The sequence below is a fragment of the Papio anubis genome, chromosome 1 (genome assembly GCF_008728515.1).
Source record: "Papio anubis isolate 15944 chromosome 1, Panubis1.0, whole genome shotgun sequence".
In the NCBI taxonomy this organism is placed as follows: Eukaryota; Metazoa; Chordata; class Mammalia; order Primates; family Cercopithecidae; genus Papio; species Papio anubis.
The window spans coordinates 168,608,045-168,633,011 of NC_044976.1; the positions used below are offsets into that span (position 1 = coordinate 168,608,045).

The window sequence follows — 24,967 nt, forward strand, 5'->3', positions numbered from 1 at the left end:
GCAACAGGATTACTTCTCAACAAAATTGCTGCAAGAGCCTCCTTTCTGATCTGCCTTCTATCTATTTGTGTACTCTCAACAGAGCAGCCAGTAATCCTTTTAAAACCTACTTCCCCACTCCCTCTCTGATTTCATCTCCTGTACTCTCCCTCTCTCTGGCTCTGCCCTATCCACACTGGCTTTCTTACATATTTCCAAGCACCCTCTGCCTCAGAGCCTTTGCCCTTGCTGTTCCTCCTGCTTGAAACAATTTTCCTCCAGATGTCTATGAACCTTCCTTCACTTAATTTATTACCCTGCTTTGTCCTTCTCCATATTATTCTTCACGTAGTATCACTTGAAATGCTAAATATTTACTTGTTTATTGGCTGAGTCTCCCCCACTAGGATATATGCTCCATTAGCACAGAAACTTTGCTTGTTTTGTTCACTGCTATATTCCCAGTGCCTAGTATGGCGGGGAATATAGTAGATACGTAAGAATATTTGGTGAGTGAATAAACAAACAGAAAATTTCATGAAATGTAAAAACAGCATGAAATAATGCAGAAGGTTTCTTCTCTTCCATTGCTGTCATCTAATATTTGTCAACGCTTTTTTCTGGAGCTGTATTGTCCAATACAGTAGCCAATAGATACATGTGGCTATGGAACATTTAAAGTGTTTCATCTAAATGAAGATGTGATGTAGCTGAAAATTGCACATTTGGAATCAAAGACTTAGTACCCCCCAAAATAATGTAAAATATTATATTAATCATTTCTATATGGATCACATGTTGAAGCAATATTTTTTGATAGATTGAGTTAAATAAAATACATTATTAACGTTAACTTTTCCTTTTTTTACTTTTTTAATGTGCCTACAGATAAATTAGAAATTATATATGTGATCATCCTATCCTAAAATAAACCTTTTCAAGTTTAGTCCTATTTTTACTCTCCTCAATTTATGTAGCAGAGATTTAGAGATCTACCCAAATATCTGTTTTCCCCTTTTCCTTTGGTAATAATGTCTATATGAGAAGCAGTGATGTGTGCCTGTGAAAGAGAAAAGACGTCCCGTTCTATTTCTCTTGCTACTACTGGCTAAAATTTGGACAGAGTGATGTACCACCTTAGACCGCAAAAATCAGAACAAAACCATACAGATGGAAGAGCAAGTTAAGGTCAAGACTAACCCCTCTATGACTGTGAAGATCATACATTTTGATGAGAGATACATAGAATTCAATATTTTTCAAGCCATTGTTAATTTGCATCTCTGTTTTAAGCAGTGAAAACAATGGATTTACTAATCCAACTAATATAACAAATCAGTTTCATGGTACATTCATATAGCTTATTTCAGTTTTTCAAACACTTCTCAGTATCTTATTTGATGTTCACAACTCCATCAAGTCAGTAGGACAGATATTACTATCCTGATTTTATAGATGGGAAAACCAAAGCTTAAAGAGACTTTAAGATCTGTCAAAAGATTACACAGCTAGGAAGTCTGACACACTTGGAATTAACACTTAGGTTTTCTGCGTTTTACTCTTATGCTGTTTCCTCTTTGCAACCCTGGAGTAGAACGTGAATTTGTATCACACCTATGACAATAGTAAATTGGACATTTTGTCAGGCCAAATGAATACAATATAAATTTTTTCAAAAAACTATTTTTATTTTCTATATGAAGTATATTTAAAACTGGAGAACATGAGGACACAAATCATATTTTCCATAAATCATGTCTTTCTTTGCTCCCAGCACTCTGTCCAGTGGTCACGTTAGTAGAAAGAAACATAGAGAATGGTGCAGACAGTTCTCTGGGACAAAGTAAGGGCCAGAAGTGACGTGTCATAGATGAAAAAGCAGATTACTGATGAAATTGAAGAAAAACAACATATGGCATGGAATTAACCCACAACTAGCAGTAGGACTTAAAGATGAGAAATATTAGAATTTTTATCAATGACAATATCATAATAAAGGAATAAAAGCATTGCTATCTAAGACACTGCTTACATCTGGATTTAAATTTAGCTTTTTCTAGACAATCTATTATTATTTAAAAAGAGAAATGAAAATAAGAAATTTGATCACAATTAAATGGGATTCAAGGAATCTTTTGCAACACATCATTTCTTATTAACCTGAGTTTTAGTGAAGGACCAAATGTAGTTTGGTGCTGTAAAAACAAAATCCTTTTTTTTAACAACTGAGGTAGTAGAAGTTCCCACACTGCTTTCTACTTAAGCATCTCAACCTGTATCCATTAATCCACACCCAGTGACAAATCATTGGGTTGAGTTTCTGCTCATGCAGCTTCAGCCCCTGCTTGCTAAAACTGCCAGTAAGGTAGCTACTGCAATGGCAATTTGGGGGATGAAGGCACTGGTCTATAGGAAATTGAATTGAGAACAATTCATTTTATATAATATCCAGCCATCAAGTGGTATAATTCAATCTCAATGAAACCATGACAAAAATGAAAATGCTTGAATTATCTTAGGAATAGATATCTAGTTCCTATCTCTCTACATGTTTTTATTTGAATACTTTTTTAATTGGAATATCACTAAAGAATACATTAAAAACAATATGTATTCTTAAGCTTAAGATTACAGTAATCACGTTTTTGAAAAAAATGTATGCAAATAATTAGACTTTGTTTCAGTTGACTTTCTAAAATCATTGCTTTTTTAAATTAAAAGTTCTGAACTGAAGCAGTGATAACTCATATACTTCCACAAATGGGTTCCAAGTCAGTAAAACTAGAATATCCTAGTGATGACTAAAATATCAATTTCTACAATAAACAAGTCAGAAATCTTGGAGGTTTTATTGACATTTGCCTGTCTTTCATCCCCTAGATTCCAGTCAGTACCTAAGTCCTGACACTGCTCCTAAATAGCTACATGATCCATCACATTGTCATCTTCACTGCTAAAACCTTAGACAGTTCAGTTCACTGTCACCTCAGTATCTAGACTATTCCAATAGATTCACCACCCCTCTCACATCTACTCTTGCCTTCCTTCCCTCCATTTCATTCTTTCACAGAAGCTACAATGACCTTTTTACATTAAGTGTACTCAATAGAAACCTATATATATATATATATATATATTTTTTTTTTTTTCACCTAAAAAGGCATAAAAGCTATTATTTATCTCTAGCAGGATTTTTTTTGAGACAGGGTCTTACTCTGTTGCCTAAGCTGGAGTGCAGTGGTGCCACCTCAGCTCACTGCAGCCTTCACCTCCTGGGTTCAAGTGATTCTCCTGCCTCAACCTCATGAGTAGCTAGGACTACAGCCACACACCACCATACCCAGCTAAATTGTTTTCTATTTTTAGTAGAGACCCAGTTTCAATGTGTTGTTCAGGCTGGTCTCAAACTTCTGACCTTAAGTGATCCACCTGCTTTGGCCTCCCAAACTCCTGGGATTACAGGCATGAGCCACCAAGCCCAGCCATGAGCCACCACTCCTGGCCCTTATTTTAATAGTATTAAACTGTACACTCAAGTGCCCGTAACAATAGAGAGGGTGCACTAGAATTCTATGTGGCAGAAAGTGGAAGGAGGTACAACCATGTGCAGCAACATGGCTGAATCAAATCTCACAAACATATTGAGTGAAGTAAATCAAACACAAAGAAATACACTGTAATAATTTCATATGTATAAAGTTCAAAATTAGGCAAAATCAATTCGTGATGTTGGAAGTGAAGATACTGATCATCCTGAGGAGATAACGACTGGAAGAGGGCATTTTGAGGCGCCGGAGCTTCTGCCCTTGATCTGGGTACTGGTTACATGGCATGTTCACTTGGTGAAAATCAAGCTGCACACTTGTGATGTGTGCTCTTTTCTCCACATGTATTATACATCAACAAAAAGTCTACTTAAAAAATTAGTTTGATCATGCCATGCTTCTATTTAACATTATTAATCTGAGATTAAAGTTCAACACCATCAACATAGCCTTGACAGTCCTTTACAACATGGCTCCAGTTTCATGAGAATCACCCTCCCTTTCTGCAAATTGTCGGTTTCCTCAAATGCTCAATGATTCTTCCCACCTCAGGGCCAGCTCATGTGCCATTCTCTCTACCTGGAGGTCTCTTCCTGCCCTTTACCTAGTTAACTACTACTTATCTTTCAGATCTCAGCTTCAACCTACTTATCATGGGCAGGCCTCCTGACCCTAGACTGGGTCAAGTCCTCCTGTTGTGCCTTCTCTCTTCACATTACTTGTAACCTTTATGACCTCTTCCACAATCTCATTCAGAAACATAGTTTTCTCTCCCTTTCCAATTACCCAAAAGCCCATGAGTAGCATTAAGAAGGAAGTTCACTATCTCCTTGAGGTCTCCCCCTCAATGATGCAGGTATGCTGGAGTTCAATCAGCCAGCCCAAAATGCATGTGCTTCCAAATCAAGAGCAGCTGGAGTCTGTATAGCCCACCATTGCTTCACTTCTCACATGCATCACTACACAGGACTAGTTCCAAACAGCTTGATCAGCAAAATTGGTGAATGGCAGCTGCCTCATTCTTATTAATCCAGATGAGAGATTTTTATCTGGGCAGATTTTAGTGGTATCCCAAACTTGTTTCACCTTCACTTGCACAGTCATCCTTTCCCAAACCATCACATCATGTTGGAACCTCAGGTACCTGTTCTTGTCTTCCTCATATACAATTATGATTTGGGGCCGCCCACACATCAAATTCAGCTTGCAGATGTTTTCTTTGTTCCAAACAGTGTTTTTTGTTTAAGATTGACCTTAACTGTCAGAAGATATCACACGAAAATCTGGAGTTGTTGCTTCTCTTGAACATTTGGAAGATCCTCTACCACCGGGCCTACATTCCAAAATGGCAACAATGGGCTGAAACTGATCAGCACCTGTTCTCTTGAACAAGGCATGCACCCTCCAGTTTGCCACAGTCCCTACTATCCCCTGTTGCCTCCATAACTCCAAGCCAAATGTCAGTTGCCATTATCACCGAAGATTCACTGTTAATTTTCCTTTCAAGAAAAAAGTGAACAACTTATTTATATATATTTATCTCAGACGTGAGGAAATGATAGATTAAGTATCTTTGTGTTTCAAGAAAAATGGGAAAAGCATATTTGAGGATGTAGAAACATTCGTATGTACTTACAAGAAAAGGGTGTCGCTATGAAAAGAAGGCAGGACACCATAAGGACACAATCATAGAAGCCAGGCAAGAACTGTGCCCAATAAACCTAAAAGTGATGTGAACTAAATGCCTTAAAAAAACACTAAAATTTCAACTGTTTTTAATATTAATAAACTAGAGGATATGAAGCAAATCAGATATTAAATATATTGATTGGACCAGGCATGGTGGCTCACACCTATCATCCCAGCACTTTGGAAGGCCAAGGAAGGCAGATTGCTTGAGCTCAGGAGTTCAAGACCAGCCTAGGCAACATGGCAAAACCCATCTCTACAAAAATTAGCCAGGCATGGTGGTAAGCGCCTGTGGTTCTAGCTACTTGAGAGGCTGAGGTGGGAGGATTGCTTGAGTTCAGGAGGTTGAGGCTGTGGTGAGCTGAGATCACACCACTGTACTCCACCCTGGGCAACAGAGCAAGACCCTGTCTCAGAAGCAAAACAAAACAAATACACTAATTGCCCAAGCATCATTACCTTTTGTAGATTAATTTATTTTTAATGTGCCTACTGACTGCAGCAGAAATTACGTGTCCTGAATAGAAACAAATTTCTATAGTTTTACATCTTCCCAGAAATACTATTTTTCAACATGCTGAAAGATATAGCTGAGAACCTAAAGATCTAGTGATATGAGATGATGTTTGGCTTCTCTGAACTTATCACATCAAGAAGGCAGCAGTTTGCAAGCAATGCCCCTCCACCAAAAAAGGCCTTATTATGTTCTAAAACCAAGGAAACTGTTGTCCATTAATTTTGTAGTAGTATAACCATAAGGCCTCTGAAGATCTGCTCCAAACCAACCTTTTGTCCCTGCCTGGAAGGAGAGGAGCTGACACTTTCCATGAACTTAAAACAAAGAAAAACAGAAACCTGTTATTATCACAATATAACTAAATGAGTGTGAAATTAGTTGTTTAAGGTGTATCTCATCTACCACATTGAAAGTTTTATAAAGGTCAAAATCATTTCTGTTTGTTCACCACTAAGTAAACAAATCACCAGGGTTCAATAAATATGCTGAGATGAAATAGGTTTATTAAAGGCTATGTAGGCCAGCCAGGGTGGCTCACATCTGTAATCTCAGCACTTTGGGAGGCCGAGGTGGGCAGATCACTTGAGGCCAGGAGTTCGAGACCAGCTGGGTCAACATAGCAAAACCCCATCTCTACTAAAAATACAAAAATTATCCGGGTGTGGTAGCATGCGCCTGTAGTCCCACCTACTCAGAAGGCTGAGGCAGGAGAATCGCTTGAACCCCAGAGACAGAGGCTGCAGTGAGCCGAGATCACACTACTGCACTCCAGCTTGGGCGACAGTGAGACCCTGACTCAAAAAACAAACCAACCAACCAACCAACAAGGCTTTGTAGCTAGAGAGAGGCAAGATCAAACAGATGGTTCAAATCTTATTGTTTCCAACTTCCTGCTAATGCAAGTGTTCCACACTTCCTCAAGATTCTCAAAATTTAGGCTATCTCACCCAGCCATGTACCCGGGTCCCCGGCAGACCACTATAAACAGCCCAGCTGCCAGCAGATAAGATAGTTGGGCTTTCAGTGGACACACAGGAGCTGACTTCTCCAGCTGCCTTAGATGACCAGTAGTGCTTCCTGGGTAAAGCTCACCTGCCTCTGTATGACAAACAGCCTCTGAGATGGCTCCCAATAAATCCCACTTCCTGGGTTTCACATTTGTGTAGTCCCCTCCACATTTACTGGTATTGGTTTGTGTGACCAATAGAATATGTTACTTCCAAGATTAGGTAATAAAAAAGGCTGGGACTCTCTCTTTCCCTTTCGGATCATGACTGGGGAAAGCAATCTACCCTGTTGTGAGCAGCCCTACATGGGGATGAATTGGAGCTTCCAGCCAACAGGCATGAAAGAACGGAGGCCTGCTCAGAATGACATGAGTGTGTTTGAAAGTAGGTTCTCTGGCCCCAGTTAAGCCATGAGATGACAGCAACCACAGGAGAGACCCTGACCCAGAACCACAGCTAAGCCACTCCTGGATTTCTGACCCTCATAAACTGTGAGACAATAATTGTTTTAAGCAGCTGAGTTTCAGGATACTTTGTTATACAACAATAAATAAATAGTACTCTCAGAGTGATTTTAAGGCATGGCCCTATCAAAGGAGTAGCCTTACTTCAATACCTAATTCAGTGGATCTCAGTGGTATTATTATCTACCATTTGTGATTGTCTTACATTACCCAAAAGACTTAAGCTTTTTATGGGAATGAACATTATATGAACTTTTTTGATGTCCTAAAATAGCACAGTGCCAAGTGCATGTAAGTACTTCTATAAATATTTCCTGAATTGATTTTTTAAACTACATTTTTTAAACTAGAATTCATGGGACTGAATCAAACTACATTTTAACAGAGCATACTATTGCATGTCTGTTCATCTTGATGCAGTTAGAAATTATTCAAGGTACTGGCTGGACGTAGTGGCTCACACCTGTAATTCTAGCACTTTGGGAGGCCGAGGCTGGAGATCACCTGAGGTCAGCAGTTCAAGACGAGCCTGGCCAACATGGTGAAACTCATCTCTACTAAAGTACAAAAATTAGCAGGGCGTGGTGGTGCATGCCTGTAATCCCAGCTGCTCGGAAGGCTGAGGCAGGGGAATTGCTTGAGCTTGGGAGACAGAGGTTGCAGTGAGCCAAGATTGTGCCACTGCACTCCAGCCAGAGTAACAGAGCTAGACTCCGTCTCCAAAAAAAAAAAAAAAATTATTCAAGGTACTGACTAAGTTAAAAAGAATAACACACACACAGAAGATACATTTCCCTAAAGAACTGACTCCAAATACCATTCAAATAATTTGGCACAAGAAATATGTCCATTAAAATAAGGCCTCTGACAAGGGTCTCTGATCTCTATAACTTTGATTTCTCTTTCTTGTAGACAAAGTTGACAGGAAAACATGTTAGGATAAGAAAAGCATCAGTGTAAAATAGACACAGATGGAAGAATTTGACAATTAATATGAAATATTGATATGATGTTGCATTATAGAAATGCAAAAAGAAATATCTAGGGCAAAAGTTCTCAAGAAATCTCAAGTACATTGTTTAAAGTATTCTGATATGACAAAATAATAAAAAACAAAGTGAAAAATTTTCTGTTGAGACCCACTAGTTAAGCATTCTTTCCCAGACAGACTTTATTGTCAAAACTTTATTTAATGATATTTCTATGAAGATTTTTTTAAATAGGCAAAATATCATTTAAACTTGGCCACCAAATGAAAACTTGTAACATTTCCAAAATAAGGTTTTATTAAAATACTTTAAATTTTTATATGATTTATAGCCAATTTTTCTGTCAACTGATATAAGCTTAATGTAGCAACAATAGATTTATCAGATGAGAGTGTACCTTTCGGTGGTAACATGTAGGCAGCTCTTTAATAAATTTAGTGATGACTAGATGATGACTCCTTATGTGAAAAAAATTATTAGATTTTGTGTTAGATTTTATGTTAGTCTTATGACATTGCATGATTCAGATTATCAAAGCTGAATCTTGTGAGACTTCTTATGGCAGAAGGTAAGCAAGTGCTCAAAAATATGTTGGGGGAATGTCCTGTGGATACAGGAGACAGCTTGAAGGGAATCCCACAGGCCAAACATGGAACAGTAATGAATTATAACTCATTGAAAAATAGGAATCTATGAGACCAAACTGATAATGAATAAATTAATATAGAAATAGATTAGGAAAGGCTCTTGTTTACAGTAGACTGCTGATTGCCAACTGTGGAGACAGTGTTGGAATTGGAAAACTATCATTTTGTAATCATCATGGGAAAGATTAGTTCAGGCAAGAAATGTCAGTGGAAGCTAAATCTAGGAGGAAAATTTGGATGAGAAGCATGATATTTGAACAGTCTTAAAAGTATCTCCCCACAAATTGCTTACTAAATATACATGGAAAATATAGTAAATACACAGTGGAAAGATTGGACAAGAGCTGAACCAAGTCAGAAGCATCATCACCAAACAGGGGCAAATAGTTATTGTGTGCATCCAGATGTGGTACCTCAAGAAGGACTCAACGTCACTTACATCACATTTCTATCAGGAACACTACCGAAGGCTAGACACGAGAAAACATCTAACAAACCCAAAGGGAGGAACATTTCATTTAAAGGAAGATGACTATATTCTTTAAAAATGTTAGTGTCGTAAGAGACTGAAGAACTATTTCAGATTAAAGGGTCGTGACAAATTAATGTATGATTCTAGACTGAATCTGTACTGGAGGGGAAAAATGCTATAAAAAAAGAACATTATTGGGTTAACTGATAAAATTGGAATATGGATTAAAGTAATGCAACAATATTAAATTTACTTACATTGATAACTTTACTGTGATTATATAAAAGAATATCCCCATTTTCAGCCAATGCACACTGGAATACTACGACAATGGTATATGGCAACTTACTTTCAAATGACATGAAAATCTGTGTGTGTGTGTGTGTGTGTGTTTAGGGGGTTGGCGAGAGAAAAAAGAATGAGAGAGGGAACATAAGTACAAATGTTAAAGCATTTTAACAGTAACAATGTTAGGCTGGGCGCGATAACTCAACTTGTAATTCCAGCACTTTGGGAGGCCGAGGCGGGCAGATCACCTGAGGTCAGGAGTTTGAGACCAGCCTGGCCAACACGGTAAAACCCCATCTCTACTAAAAATGCAAAAATTAACTGGGCGTGGTGGCAGGTGCCTATAATCCCAGCTACTCAGGAGGCTGAGGCAAGAGAATGGCGTGGACCTGGGAGGCGGAGCTTGCAGTAAGCAGAGATTGCGCCACTGCCCTCCAGCCTGGGCGACAGAGTAGGACTCCATCTCTAAATAAATAAATAAATAAATAAATAAATAAATAATAACAATGTTATATTGTATTAACACTATGTAATCTCAGTAGAGGATACATAGGTTTTCTTAGTACTTTTCTTGCATCTTTTCTATAAATTATTTCCAGATAAAAGGTTTAAAAACTCTAAATCTTTACTTCAAATTCAAACATATAGAAAAAGATTTACAGTGCAAAATTTTAAACATTGGAAAAAAAAATCCCACATTTTTAAGATGCTAGCTAATTCTCTAAGCACTATATATAAACTAAGGCTAGTTGCGGTGGCTCAGCCAGTGAATCCAGCACTTTGGGAGGCTGAGATGGGAGGATCCTTTGAGACCAGGAGTTCAAGATTGCAGTGAGCCATGATCATACCACTGTACTTCAGCCTGGGTGACAGAGCAAGATCCTGTCACTAAATAAATAGAAAATAAATTAAGTCCTGGATCACATCATTATTCATGTATAACTTTAGCAGAAATAATTTTGATTTGCACAGTCTCTTTATTTTATGGTCCCCAGAATTACTCCAATACTGTGCAGATATGCATTTGAGGTTCACAGGCTTCAAAGCTGGCCATGAAATTGAGCATTTTGGCATTACATATAATCTTTGATCCTATAATAATGGTACTTAAACCCTAACTATCTAAAAGTTGCTTCATAAGCTAAGGAATCCTCTTATGACATTTCTTCTGTTAGTGCTCTTTCACGCTGCAAGTTCATACACACACACAACGCACAAAATTGGTCACAAATAAACCCCTCAGTTCCCATGACTTAATTTTTTTCCCTGCATATAAATTAGGTCTGGATGTTGAAGTATTTGTGCATCCCCATGATTCTTCCCAGTGTTTTCCTCTTCCTGTTCATTCAAGCACAGTGTCTCTTCACAAATCCTTCCCTAGGAAAACAGAGTCTTCAATACAAATGTCTTTATTCATTCTCTACCTATAAACCAACTGTAACCCCTCCTTTTTCCTCATTTCCTCCTCCCTTACAACATCCAATTGTGAATCTGGAATTATTTTCAATTCTATAAGCCTCTTTACAAATCTGTCATAGCATGTCCATCCCCACAGCTACCACTGTTTGCATAAAAAAACCTATATCATTTGATACATCATCCAGATACAAACCCTTCATTCCATCCTTCAACGATATTGCTGCCAGAATGCTTTCTCAAAATGAGCATGCTGTTATTTGCACACGCATGTTCATAGCAGCACTCTTTGTAATAGCCAAGAGGTAGAATCAACCCAAATGTCCATTGTTCATAGCAGCACTCTTCGTAATAACCAAGAGGTAGAATCAACTCAAATGTCCATTGTTCATAGCAGCACTCTTCGTAATAGCCAAGAGGTAGAATCAACCCAAATGTCCACTGAATGAATAAACAAAATGTGGCATATACTTACAATGGAATACTATTCCATCTTACAAAGGAAAGAAATCCTGCCATATGCTGTAACACGGATGAACTTTGAGGACATTATTTTACGTGGAATAAGCCAGTTACAAAAGACATTATATGATTCCATTTACATGAGGTACTTCAACAGTCCAACTTAGAGAAATAGAAAATAGAATAGGTACCAGGAGCATGGGGAGGGGAGCAAAGAGAATTGTTTAATGAGTATAGAATTTCAGATTCACAAGATGAAAAGTTCTGAAGAGCTTTCAAAATATGAATGTACTTCATATTATAGAACTGTACACTTAAAAATGGGTTAAGTTGGTAAATTTTATGTTTTTTACCGCAATAAAAAAAAATGAGCATATAATTTTTTTATTTAAAATTCCTCACCAGCTTTCTCTCACCTCCAGACAAAGCCTAAACCTCTAACATTTCAAGAAGAATCTTTTATGATCTGTTTATATCACATAAAGTTCAATCCCTCCATTGACCATTTTCTCTCATTCCTTCCTCTCTTTGCACATAAAGTACACTCTGTCTGAAATAATCTTGGTTCTCATCTACCTTCAAGATCAGTCAAAGCATCACCCTCTCTTTTATTCTTTAAAGCCCATGATTGAGGTAGGAGCCACCCACCTCCTTCTCATCTCACCCCGTAAGTATTTGAACTTAGCACTCTCTTCTACAATATAATCATAGGATTCATTGTTAATCTCTCCAAATGATGATGATCTTGAGGAGAGAAATAAAAAACACCACAGATTTGCTATTTCTGGATCTCTAGCCCTAGGATAGTGCCTTATACATGGTAGCAGCTCAGTAAATCCTTACTGAATAAATGAATTCCTAATCAAGTTGACCCAAGAGAAATAAGAAATCATCTTATTTTCTTTTTAAACATTCTAACATTTAAATATTTACCAATATCATAAAACGCTTTTTAAACATACACTCAATGTTATTCAGTAAAGGCCCTTGTAGTTATCCTTCTAGAATAGCTGCAAAAAAACACACACACACATACACACACACACACACACACAATGCTTAGGAATATATCTAAACAAGAAAGTGAAAGATCGCTACAAGGAAAACTACAAAACACTGTTGAAAGAAATCATAGATGACACAAACAAATGGAAACACATCCCATGTTCATGGATGGGAAGAATCAATATTGTGAAAATGACTACACTGCCAAAAGCAATCTACAAATTCGGCACAATCCTCATTAAAATACCACCATCATTCTTTACAGAATTGGGAAAAACAATTGCAAAATTCAGATAGAACCAAAAAAGAGCCCACATAGCCAAAGCAAAACTAAGCAAAAAGAACAAATCTGGAGGCATCACATTACCTGATTTCAAACTATACTATAAGGCCACAGTCACCAAAACAGTACAGTACTGGTATAAAATAGGCACACAGATCAATGGAACAGAAGAGAGAATCCAGAAATAAACCCAAATACTTACAGCCAACTGATCTTCAACAAAGCAAACAAAAACATCAAGTGGGTAAAGGACACCCTATTCAACATACGGTGCTGGGATAATTGGCAAGTCACATGTAGGAGAATTAAACTGGATCATCTCTCACCTTATACAAAAATCAACTCAAGACGGGTCAAGGACTTAAGTCCTGAAACACATCAAGGACTAAGACCTGAAACTATTAAAATTCTAAAAGATGAAACAGGAAAAACCCTTCTAGACACTGGCTTAGGCAAGGATTTCATGATCAAGAACCCAAAAGCGAATGCAATAAAAACAAAGATAAATGTCTGGGACTTAATTAAACTAAAGAGCTTTTGCATGACAAAAGGAACAGTTAGTAGGGTAAACAGTCAACCCACACAGTGGGAGAAATATCTTCATAATCTATACCTCTGACAAAGGACTAATATCCAGAATCTACTACAAACTCAAATTAGCAAGAAAAAAAGAATCCCATGAAAAAGTGGGCTAAGGACATGATAGACAATTCTCAAAAGAAGATATAAAAATGACCAACAAACATATGAAAAATGTTCAACATCACTAACGACCAGGGAAATGCAAATCAAAACCACAATGTGCTACCACCTTACTCATGCAAGAATGGCCATATTCAAAAATCAAAAAAGAGTAGATGTTGGTGTGGATGCGGTGATCAGGGAATGCTTCTACACTGCTGGTGGGAATGTAAACTAGTACATCCACTATGGAAAACAGTGTGGAGATTCTTTAAAGAACTAAAAGGAGAACTACCATTTGATCCAGCAATCCCACTAACTGGGTATCTACCCAGAGGAAAAGAAGTCATTATATGAAAAAGATACTTGCACATGCATGTTTATAGCAGCATAATTCACATGGAACCAACCCAAATGCCCATGAAACGAGTAGATAAAGAAACTGTGATATATATATATGATGGTATATTACTTAGCCATAAAAAGGAATGAATTAACAGCCTTGCAGCAACCTGGATGAGATGGCAGACTATTATTTTAAGTGAAGTAACTCGGGAATGGAAAACTCAAACATCATATGTTCTCACTGACACGTGGGAGCTAAGCTATGAGAACACAAAGGCATAAGAATGATACAATGGATTTTGGGGACTTGCAGGGAAGAGTGGTACAGATGCAAAGGATTAAAAGACTACAAATATGGTGCAGTGTATACTGCTCAGGTGATGGGTACACCAAAATCTCACAAATCACCCTTAAAGAACTTACTAATAATAACCTAACACTGCCTGTACTCCAATAACTCATGGAAAATATTTTTAAAAAAATTTTTAAGAGGGAAAATAAAATAAAAGGGATTTTGATTGAATACCACCAAAACACACTAACGTAAACTTTCTTGGAGTTTAATATGCTTACTGTACACATGCACTTGCATTATTTTATTTCCTCAGATTTCCTGAAACAGGAGTAGGAAACAACCATATTTAGAACTGTGTGCCCCTATTTGCCAGTCTTTTTTTTGCACTTGTGTAAGTTCAAAATTGATTTCTGCACACTTTGACATTATAGGGAATCAGCAATTCAACTAATAAACTTAATGAGCAAGTGATACACTCAAGTGGCTGTGATACCTAATACACTTACTTTCTCAAAATACCATTTATTGCTTATTTTTAAAAACTAATAAAAATATAAAATTACCTTATGTAGTTGCTTATTACCTGCCCTCCCCAACTAGATCTAAGCTTTGTGAAAGTTGGGTCATTGTTCATTTTGTTCACTGTATTCTCAATATCTGAACATGGTGTAGCATAGAGAGAGCCTCAATAAATGTTTTTTCAATTGACTTAACCTCAATTGGTACAACATAGAGTTCTTTAAACAGTAGTTTTAAAGCATATTTTCCAGGTATTTCAGTTTCTAAATTTTCATTTTTCTTTTTTTGAGACGAAGTTTCATCCTTGTTGGCCAGGCTGGAGTGCAGTGGCGTGATCTCAGCTCACTGCAACCTCCGCCTCCTGAGTTCAAGTGATTCTCCTGCCTGAGGCCTCTCGAGTAGGTGGGATTACAGGCGCCTGCACCATGCCTGGCTAATTTTTTGTATTTTTAGTAGAGATGGGGTTTCATCATGTTGGCCAGGTTGGTTTCAAACTCCTGACATCAGGTGATCCACCTGCCTCGGCCTCCCACAGTGTAGGCATTATAGGCATGAACCACCATGCTCAGCCTAATTATTCATTTTTCTAACTCAACTGTAAATCAAAATTTTATTCTTGCCACCCAACAGTACATAGAGAAAAAAAGAAACAGCTTTGTTTTAGTTGTCATAATTGCTAATGGATTGTGGGCACTAAACCCTACAATCAAGGGGATATGCTGATTAAGAATATAAAGGAAAGCACAAAGTGGGTAATGACATAATACGACTTTATTCAGAAGGCAAAAAATAACAAAATACACATTCTAACGTTCAGTATATTTGCTTTACCAAGAAGTTGTTTTTGTTTTCAAGGGCAGCTACATGAAAAATCTAGGAGAGAAAACGAGCCTAAAACACCTGTGGTAATTCACAAAAATGGCTACAAATATCTTTCTCAGATGCACACCCCTTCACAGTGTGACTTTCCAGCTCTTTCCTTTAAGAAATAGGGTCTATGTCTTTGTTTTTTGAATCTGAGTTTAGCCATGGAATTTGTTTGGGCCAAGGGGACATCAGTATCCATGATGTAACTAGATGTGTGAAAAGTGCTTTTGCATTAGGGCTTACACTTTCTCCATGTTTTTCTAGATCCCTGAGACCACCATGTGAGGAAGCTTGTTATAGCCTATTGAAAGATGAGTCACTACATGCAACAGGTAAGTTGTCTTAGCTGAGCCTAACCCCAGCAATCAGACCACAAGCTTTCAACCAAGGTCAACCAATTAAACAATAGTCAGTCACATGGGTGATACCCCTGGAGACTATCCAGCCCCCACCAAGCCAGTCCAGACCAGAAAAACTGTCCCACCAACCCACAGAATCATGAAAACTACTAAATGTCTATTGTTTTAAACCATTAGGATATGATGTGGTTTGTTACACAGTAAAAGCTACTCTTCCTCTGAAACACTAGCTGTTGATAATAAGAGGGCTAAAGGCATCACTAATATTGAGAAAATAAGAAATCTTTTGAGTTGAAGTGAGAAATAAAATAACTAGAAAATCACAGTAATAAGGGGTTTATAAGAAGATGACTGTTGATAGTTTAATTTTAAATTCTAGGGCTTAATTTCTTTAAGGGGCTAATAAAAATATCCTTTTTAAAAAGAGCTAAGTATATTTTTATAAAAAAGTACTTTGCACAAAGGCCACAGCTATCAAGAACTTCGCTAAACTGATTGTTATTCTCCACACTTCTAAACTGACAAATTTTGTTTTCTCAACTGACTAAGAAATCAGATTCTTCTCTTAGAAATGGTTCTTTAAAAGTGACATCATTAGGCAACGGACTAAGTCTTTTTCATCACCTTATCTGGCAGGCCAAAAAATAAATCTGAAGTAATTTTCCAATGTTTAGGTACAGAATATTAGCATGATCATGTAGAATGTAAACTAATGTAAACCACTAATACTACTTTCTGAGCTTTTCAGTAAAAAATATTTTTCTCTCATTTGTAACCCAGAAGAGATTGCATCATACGCCCCTCTTATTGTAGCCTAGAAGACCTCAGATAAGCTCCACACTGATAACTTTAGAAATTCTGATGACTTTCATCTGAGGAAGACAGATAATAAAGAAATGTAACAGGATGTTAAAATTAAAGTTTTGAAATCAGAAGACACAGTATATGTGAAATTCCAAAACCCAACTACCATTTGCACAATTTACAAAGGCAGTATCAAGAAGTTGCTCCTGAAGTCTTGAGCTGCCTCTCCCAGTAAGAGAAATACAGATGGACCTGCAGAGAGGGGAATATTTTTGAGATGTTCACCTTTGGAGAGAGTGCGCTGCTATGTTGTGACTGAGGGATGAGAGGTGGCAAGTGTAGGGTAGGTGCGACTTCCTTCACTTCAAGCATAGTGAAGGTATTTCTCATGAAACCGCAAGGAGGACTAGAGCAACATTTCTTGAAGGTGCAGGTCTTAGAGAACTTGTGCTAGCTCACACCTAAGATAGCCAGCACAGATAGTGGCCTGAGCCACAGGTGTGCAGATCAGATGTGGGTTATAACGGAGAGGGAGTTGGTTTGGGTTATCCTGGGTCTCCTGGAGGAGCAGAGTGACCTTGGAAAACGAGAAGCTGAAAGTAAACACTACCTAGGAGTGGAGAAGGGCATTTAAAGGGGTCACCAGCAATAGACACAGTCATTTTCACAGTCCATGTGAACTGCAGAAGAGAGGTACCCAGAAGGAAACTGAGAGTGGACGAAAAATTCCCACAAGAAACATTCTGCTTTCAACCTATGCTATGATCAATGAGTATGAGATCAACTCTCCAAGGGTACCAGTTCACACAGGAACTTCCTATTTTCTTACTTTTCCTCTCTCCTAGGGGTCAGCATTGGGAGAAGGGACCAGATGGAGAAAGGATAAAAATTAGAGAAGCTGCCAACCACTGTCCCCTCTCCCCACTATGTGCTTTCAATGAGCAAGAAGGGGGTTGAGCATGTGATTGATAATAAATCAAGTTCCAGAGTTCTGATTACTTAAATATTTTAATATCTGGATTAAGACTGTATTATGACTTAACTTTATAGTATTGTTACCTGAGAGAGAAGTTAAAAAAGAAGGGCCTGCTAACATTTTCAATTGAAGAAAAATAAAAGATTACACAAGAAAAATTGCAATTGGACCACATCACAAGCCAGGCTGGCTTAACGTACTCATTATACTAACAATGTTCAGCTTATAGATTGCAATTATATAAATACATTTTGTAGAAACTTAAATTTGAAGAGGCTCTAAGATTCTGTAGGAAAGTACAGTGCCTTTTTCTTATCCAATATTTACGGACTCAACTGTATTACCTAAAATCCATATGTTGAAGTTCTTAACCCCAGTACCTCAGAGTGTAACTGTATTTGAAGATAGGGTTTTCAAGTGTTAATTAACTTAAAATGAGATCATTAGGAGAGAAAAGACCATGTGAAGGAACAAGAAGAACATGGTCATCTACAAGCCAAGTAGAGAGGGCTCAGAAGCAGCCAACCCTGGTGACAACTTGCTCTCAGACTTCCAGCCTCCAGAACTATGAGAAAATAAGCTTCTATTGTTTATGCCACCCAGTCTGTAGCACTTTTTTATGGCACCCCTAATAAAACCAATAAGATTATACACAATTAGGAAGAGAAGAGGGATTTAGTAATTTGCAGGGCATTTGTGTAAGGTTCAATTTAATTTTTGAAAAATTTCCTTGACCTATTATAACCTTTCTTTCCCTCTCAAGTATAAAATACAGGTTCAAGCACAATAATTCTAGTATTCATCACTACTGTAGCATGCTTTTCTCTGACAAAATACTTAAGGTTCTTTGGAGCATTTATAAACTTTTCATCACCCTTGATTCTATAGGCAGGAACCATCTATGATATTAATCAATCAGGTATGAGGCTTCAATACAATGTAGTATATATTAATTTTTCAAGTATATTATTAATATACCCCTGTTGGCAATAGATTAGAAATTATATTCCTGTCTGTATCAGAGGAATTAGGTTTGATATCATACAGAATTAAGATGTAGGATTATATTTTAATTCGGTCTACTTTCTATTTGTTTGAGGTGTTTCAGCAAACAAATCAGAACAGTTAGTGAATTTGGAAGCACGTTTAACTACTGCAGGAAACCTCACTTCTCTATACTATTGATATGATTTGTCTATGAGAAAAAAGTTTTAAAATGCAATTAGACTTGTCAAATAGCTACTGTTAGAAGGTATAACTGACCCAAACCAAAATCATTGTATTTTGTAGGCATTAGCTAACATTTAATGGACTGTCTTACATAAACTCATTCACCAAAGCAATTAACTGATTAACCTGGGACTACTGTTTTTAGTTTCAGGAAGTTCTACCAGAAGTTTTACTAATTTCACAGTATACATATTGAAGTTATTGTATAGCTAACAAGGTCAGCTCTAAATATCTACATTAAAATAGTTTAAGCTAATTGTAATTCCACTTCCACGATGTGGTTTAACCAAGGACTTATAAAAGTACTTAAGCAGATTCACAGCTATATCTTTTAAGGAAAATGTAGACTATATTTGGTGGTATCACTGTTAACATTTCCATGCAAAAATGCAAAGCTTAGCTAGCAAATAGGTTAAATTCTTATATTTTCACAATAGAATGATAACTCTTCCAGTCAAAAGGCATCTATTTGGAAATGGAAATGGAAAATAACAGTTATTATCAATAGTATTATAATACTCCTGGGTCTGACAATTACGGATAATACATGGAAAATGTAGTGATTTCTAGCTGTGTGACCATAAGCAAGTTTCTTCTCTGTGCCTTATCTGCAAAATGCGAGTAGGAGTTACCAATTTGTGTAAAAGAATAAGTAGATACATACAATTACGTGAATACATATTACTATATGCAAGGCATTTTTCCGATAAGGAAATGAAAAAATGAACAATAATCTCAAACCTTAAGGAGAATCTACATGCTTGCAGTACACTGACAGATGACCCAAATTAATGACTTCCCTGTATCTACCCTCCTTGTAATAACTTTGAAACTCCTCCAGTCAAGAAGTGAACTTTATTTCCTCACCTTTTAAATCCAGGCTGGACTTGTCACTTGCTACAGCCAACAGAAAGTGGGAAAAATTAGAGTGTGGCAATTTTGAGCCCAGACCTCTGCTCTCCCTTGGTTCCTCAGTCTTTGCCATGAGAACATGCCTGCATTCTTCAACTGGATAATGAGAGACATGCAGCCTAATTACCTGCTATTGCTCTAGTTATGAGCAAGCTAACTCCAGACATGAGTCCATTCCAGAGTAGCCAGACTGCAGAGAACCTACCAGCTTACTGCAGATGTATGCATAAACCAGTCATGATTAGCTAAACAGAGCCCAGATTAAGAGCAAGCCCAGAAGACTAAAAAGAAATAATGGTTTGTGAATGGCATGTTATGTACAAATAGCTAAGCAATGTTAACATTCATTGCCAACTTAGTCTTAACCCTTAACTCAAGAACATGATTCTGATAGTAATCCCCCCAAAACAGGGCCCATACTTGGTATATGTCGAATCTAAATTATTCTTTAGGGGTTGTGAAGTTGGAACTGTGTTTTCTTTGAATGCAACTCTATATAGACACTTAGAGACCACCAGAGCCAAATCCTGTTTTAAAATACATTTTGTTTGGCCAGTAAACAAACAGTACCTTTAAAAGCTTTGGATTTGATTCCCTTTAGGAGGTATACATATTCTTCAGTATTCTGCATTTCTACCAATTCCTATTATTTTAATCAGCCCAATTTACACATATGTTACTTGCCTGACCATATGGATATTTCAGGTTGCAATGCTTAGTGTAGATTTTGACTGTGGGTTTTTGTGATTTTTTTTTAAGTAGTACATCTCTAATTCAACATAGAATTTCTAACCAGCACAATAAGGCATGAAAAAACATACAAAATGCACACAGATTAAAAAGGAAAAAAATATAACCAGATCTATTTGTAGATGGCATAATGATCTGCATAGAAAATAGTAAGAAATCAACGAAAATAACTTCTAGAACTATTAAATAAGGTTTAGCAAGTTTAGCAAGGGTACGAAATCAACATTAAAAATCAATTACATTTCTATATACTAGCAATAAACATATGGAAACTGAAATTTAAAGAACAGTGTCATTTACAAGTGCTCAAAAAAATAAATATTTAGGTATAAATATAACTTGAAAAGAATCATATGCTGAAAACTACAAAATGCTGATGAAAGAAACCAAAGAAAATCTAAATAAGTGGAGATGATGTACTAATTATATTCATGGATTAGAAGATCCAACATAGCAAAGATGGCAGTTCTTCTCAAATTGATCTATAAGTTTAACATAATTTCTCTCCAAATCTTGGCAAGATATTTTGGAAAACATAAACAAGTTTCTTTTAAAGTTTACATGGAAAGGCAAAGGAATTAGACTAATAGAATTTTTAAAAAGAATAAAATGGGAGGAAACATTCTACCCAATATTACGTTTTACTATATAGCTACAGTAATCAAGACAGCATAGTATTGAAAGGATCAACACATAAATCGATGGAACAGAATAGAGAACCCAGAAACAGACCAACACATAGATGGATAGCTGATTTTTGACAAAGGTGCAAAGGAAGGATTGTGAGTAGAGGGAGGATTGTCTTTTCAACAAATGGCACTAAAGCAACTGGACACCTACAGGCAAAAGCAAACAAACAAAAAACTCCCCCAAAAATATAAACCTCGTATCTTTTATAAAAATCAATTCACAATGGATCATAGGTTTGAGTAAGTGTCATAGGTTTGAGCATAAACCTATAAAACTTCTAAAATAAAACACAGAAGAAAATCTTTGGAAACTGTAACTAGGTAAAGAGTTCTGGCCAGGCGCAGTGGCTCACACCCGTAATCCCTGCACTTTGGGAGGCCAAGGCGGGTGGATGACCTGAGGTCAGGAGTTCGAGACCAGCCTGACCAACATGGTGAAACACCATCTCTACTAAAAAAATGCAAAAATTAGCTGGGCATGGTGGCAGGCACCTGTAATCCCAGTTAATCAGGAAGCTGAGGTAGGAGAATCGCTTGAACCCGGGAGCTGGAGGTTGCAGTTAGCCGAGATGGCGCCATTGCACTCCAGCCTGAGCGACAGAATGAGACTCCGTCTCAAAAAAAGAAAAAGGAAAAAAAAAAAGAGTTCTTAGATATGACACAAAAGGCACTATCTATAAAATTTAAACAACAGATAAATTAGACTCCATCTCAACTAAAGCCTTTACTCTTATGAAAGACCCTGTTAAGAGGATGAAAAGACAAGCTACGGGCTGAGAGAAAATATTTGCAAAACACAAACATGACAAAGGACTTATATCTTGAAGACACAGGCACTCACTCCTTGCTTTGCACAGCAGTAAGACCATAAAAGTGGCCATGCAAGCTGAAACCACACAACACAATCTTAAATCTTAATCAGTGGGAAGTTATGATTGTTCTATGACCTTTAAAAATTTGTTAAAACTTTCTTACTATTGGCAACAGATGTACAGGTAAATTTTAAAAGTAGTAAAACTAATATTTAATACATTGTAATTTAAAGCATTAGAAACTTTTAGAATTAAAGTGCTTTATATCTTTCTAAAAAAACACCAGTAATAGTTTAAGCAGTGTCTTCTCATGATATAACACAATAGAGCAAGCATTCTTTCTTTGCTTGGCGAATTGTCATACTCCTTTCTAACTCTGGGTCAGTTTTTGACATTTTACCTTTTGCATTTTCAATGTCATGAGATATCTTTAAGAATTCCTTAAATGTGAAGATATATTTCACCTCCTCTGGGACATCTTCCTTCTTTCCTTATTTATGCCAACAGTTTTGCTGTCACTAAATTTCTCTGGCTGGATGCATACGTAGAGTCTCTTGTTTGAATGGCAGCAGGATCAACATTCTCAGTCAACCATTTCATCTAAAACCTCACAAATGGTTAATTCAAATTTCACTTCCAGTGTTGTAACTTGTTGTTTCTGTGCTGTACTTTCATCTCTGTGGCCAAATCTCTCTTTCAATTATCCATTTTTGTAAAACGTCAAGTGGGTTTATTACTGGGAGATGAGGAGGCAACAAAACCAAACATTTGCTGTCTGTCTTAATAAAAGATGTGCAACGGTCAGTCATGAACAAATTTTCAAAAAAGTAATTGGTCAATGACCATATATACATTTGTTATATTGTGATTTGTAGACTGTAAGAGGGAGTACTTTATGCAATCACAGTTAATATGTCATGGTAACTTCAATTTGAACCATTTAAGTCATGGCAAGTGGAAGTCATACATATTGAAATTCTGTAAAAGTGAAGGCTGCCTATATAAATAACTCTCAAAACTCAACAGTAGAAAAAAAAAATCAGGCTGGGCACAGTGGCTCACACCTGTAATCCCCACAATTTGGGAGGCCGAGGCGGGCAGATCACAAGGTCAAGAGATTGAGACCATCTTGGCCAACATGGTAAAACCCCATCTCTACTAAAAATACAAAAATTAGCTGGGTGTGGTGGCGCGCGCCTGTAGTCCCAGTTACTCAGGAGGCTAAGGCAGGAGAATCCCTTGAACCCAGGAGGCAGAGGTTGCAGTGAGCTGAGATCACATCACTGCACTCCAGCCTGGTGACAGAGCATGACTCCGTCTCAAAAAAAAAAAAAAAAGAAAGAAAAGAAAAAATCAAATTACACAGTGGGCAAAAAACATGAACAGACATTTCACCAAAGAGGATATATGTTATAGACACTGAATATACACTCAACATCTTTAGCTGTTAGGGACGAATTAAAACCATGATGCTAAATCACTAAACACCCATTAGAACAAGTGAAAAACATTTTTTTAATCCTGACAATATTAAATGCTGGTGACGATTTGGAGAAACTAGATCTCTCATACATAGCTAGTAACAACATACAGTTGTACAGTCACTCTGAAAAATAATTTGGCAGTTTCTTAAAAGAAAAACAAATATACAATACCATATAACCCAGCAACTACATTCTTGGGCTTTTATCCAAGCAAAATAAAAATTTATGCCTACAAATTCATGTGTACATGAATGTTCATAGCATCTTTACTTGCCATAGTCAAAACCTAGAAACAATCCAAATGTCCTTCAGTGGGTGAATGGTTAAACAAACTGTGGTACATTCATATCATGGAACATTACTCAGAAATAAAAAGGAACAACCATTGACACATGCAACAACTTGGATGGATCTTCAAGGGAATTACAGTGAGTGAAAAAAGCCCATCTCAAAGGTTACATGCTATATGATTTCAATTATATTCTCAAAATAACAAAGTTACAGAGATGGAGAACAGATTAGATGGTTGTCAACAGTTAGGAATGCAGTGATGATAAAAGGAGGAGGGAAGGTTTGGTGTGACTATGAGGTAGCACAAGGGATCTTTGTGCTGATGGAACAGTTCTGCATCTTGCTTGAGGTTATGCAAATCTACTCCTGATCAAAGCATATAGAACCACAAAGACACAGACACACACAGATACATATGCACACGAGGGCATGTAAAACTGGTGAAATCTGAATAAGGTTTGTGGATTGTATCAATGTGCTGGTTTTGATATGATATACCATGTTGTATCATGTTATGTAAGATGCTACCACTGGGAGAAACTAGGTGAAGGGCAACTGGGGCCTCTCTGTCCTATTTTTGCAACTTCTTATGAATCTATAATTATTTCAAAATAAAAAGTTAAAAAAAAATGACCTCCAACCCAGTGGCGTCACTTTTAGGAATTTATCCAGGATACACTCACATAGGTACAAAGAAGTTTACACATGAATGTTCACTGCAACTCTGGTTTATAATGGCAAAAAGACTGTACTTAACTCAGACTCTCTCCAATGTTGGCACAGCCATAGGTTGACAGGGTATATGCAGCCAGTTAAAAGCCATTTACCGTATAATGAATGCTTACCTCAATTAAAAACATTCTTTTTAAGAAGACAGGAAAAATTTGAATGGATAGCCAAGGATTTCCAAGATATACTATTAAGGGGACAAAGTAAGACACAGAAGAATACTAATATCTGTGTTAGAAAGAGAAAGAGGTATTTATACGTCAGCTCATTATCTACAGAACAGGCCTGGAGAGGTCCCAGGAATCTGTACATAGTAATTACCTCTAGAAAGAGAAACTGGGTGCCCTTTGAATTTTGTAGCAGGTGAATAAATCAGTATTCATTAATCTAAAGATTCCCACTACTACCACCACGGTTTCATACTCGGATCAGTCACCAAGACTTTATTAAATCTCTCTTTC

General features: G+C 37.1%; 1 long non-coding RNA gene across 1 annotated transcript; it reads right to left on the reverse strand.

Moving 5' to 3' along the window:
* Positions 1–1,646: 1,646 nt before the first annotated feature.
* LOC108582822 lies at positions 1,647–23,097 on the reverse strand. Its single transcript, XR_001896655.2, has 2 exons — positions 22,403–23,097; positions 1,647–1,865 (listed from the first exon to the last, which is right to left on the reverse strand). It is a non-coding gene; the product is annotated as an uncharacterized LOC108582822 (long non-coding RNA).
* Positions 23,098–24,967: the final 1,870 nt, after the last annotated feature.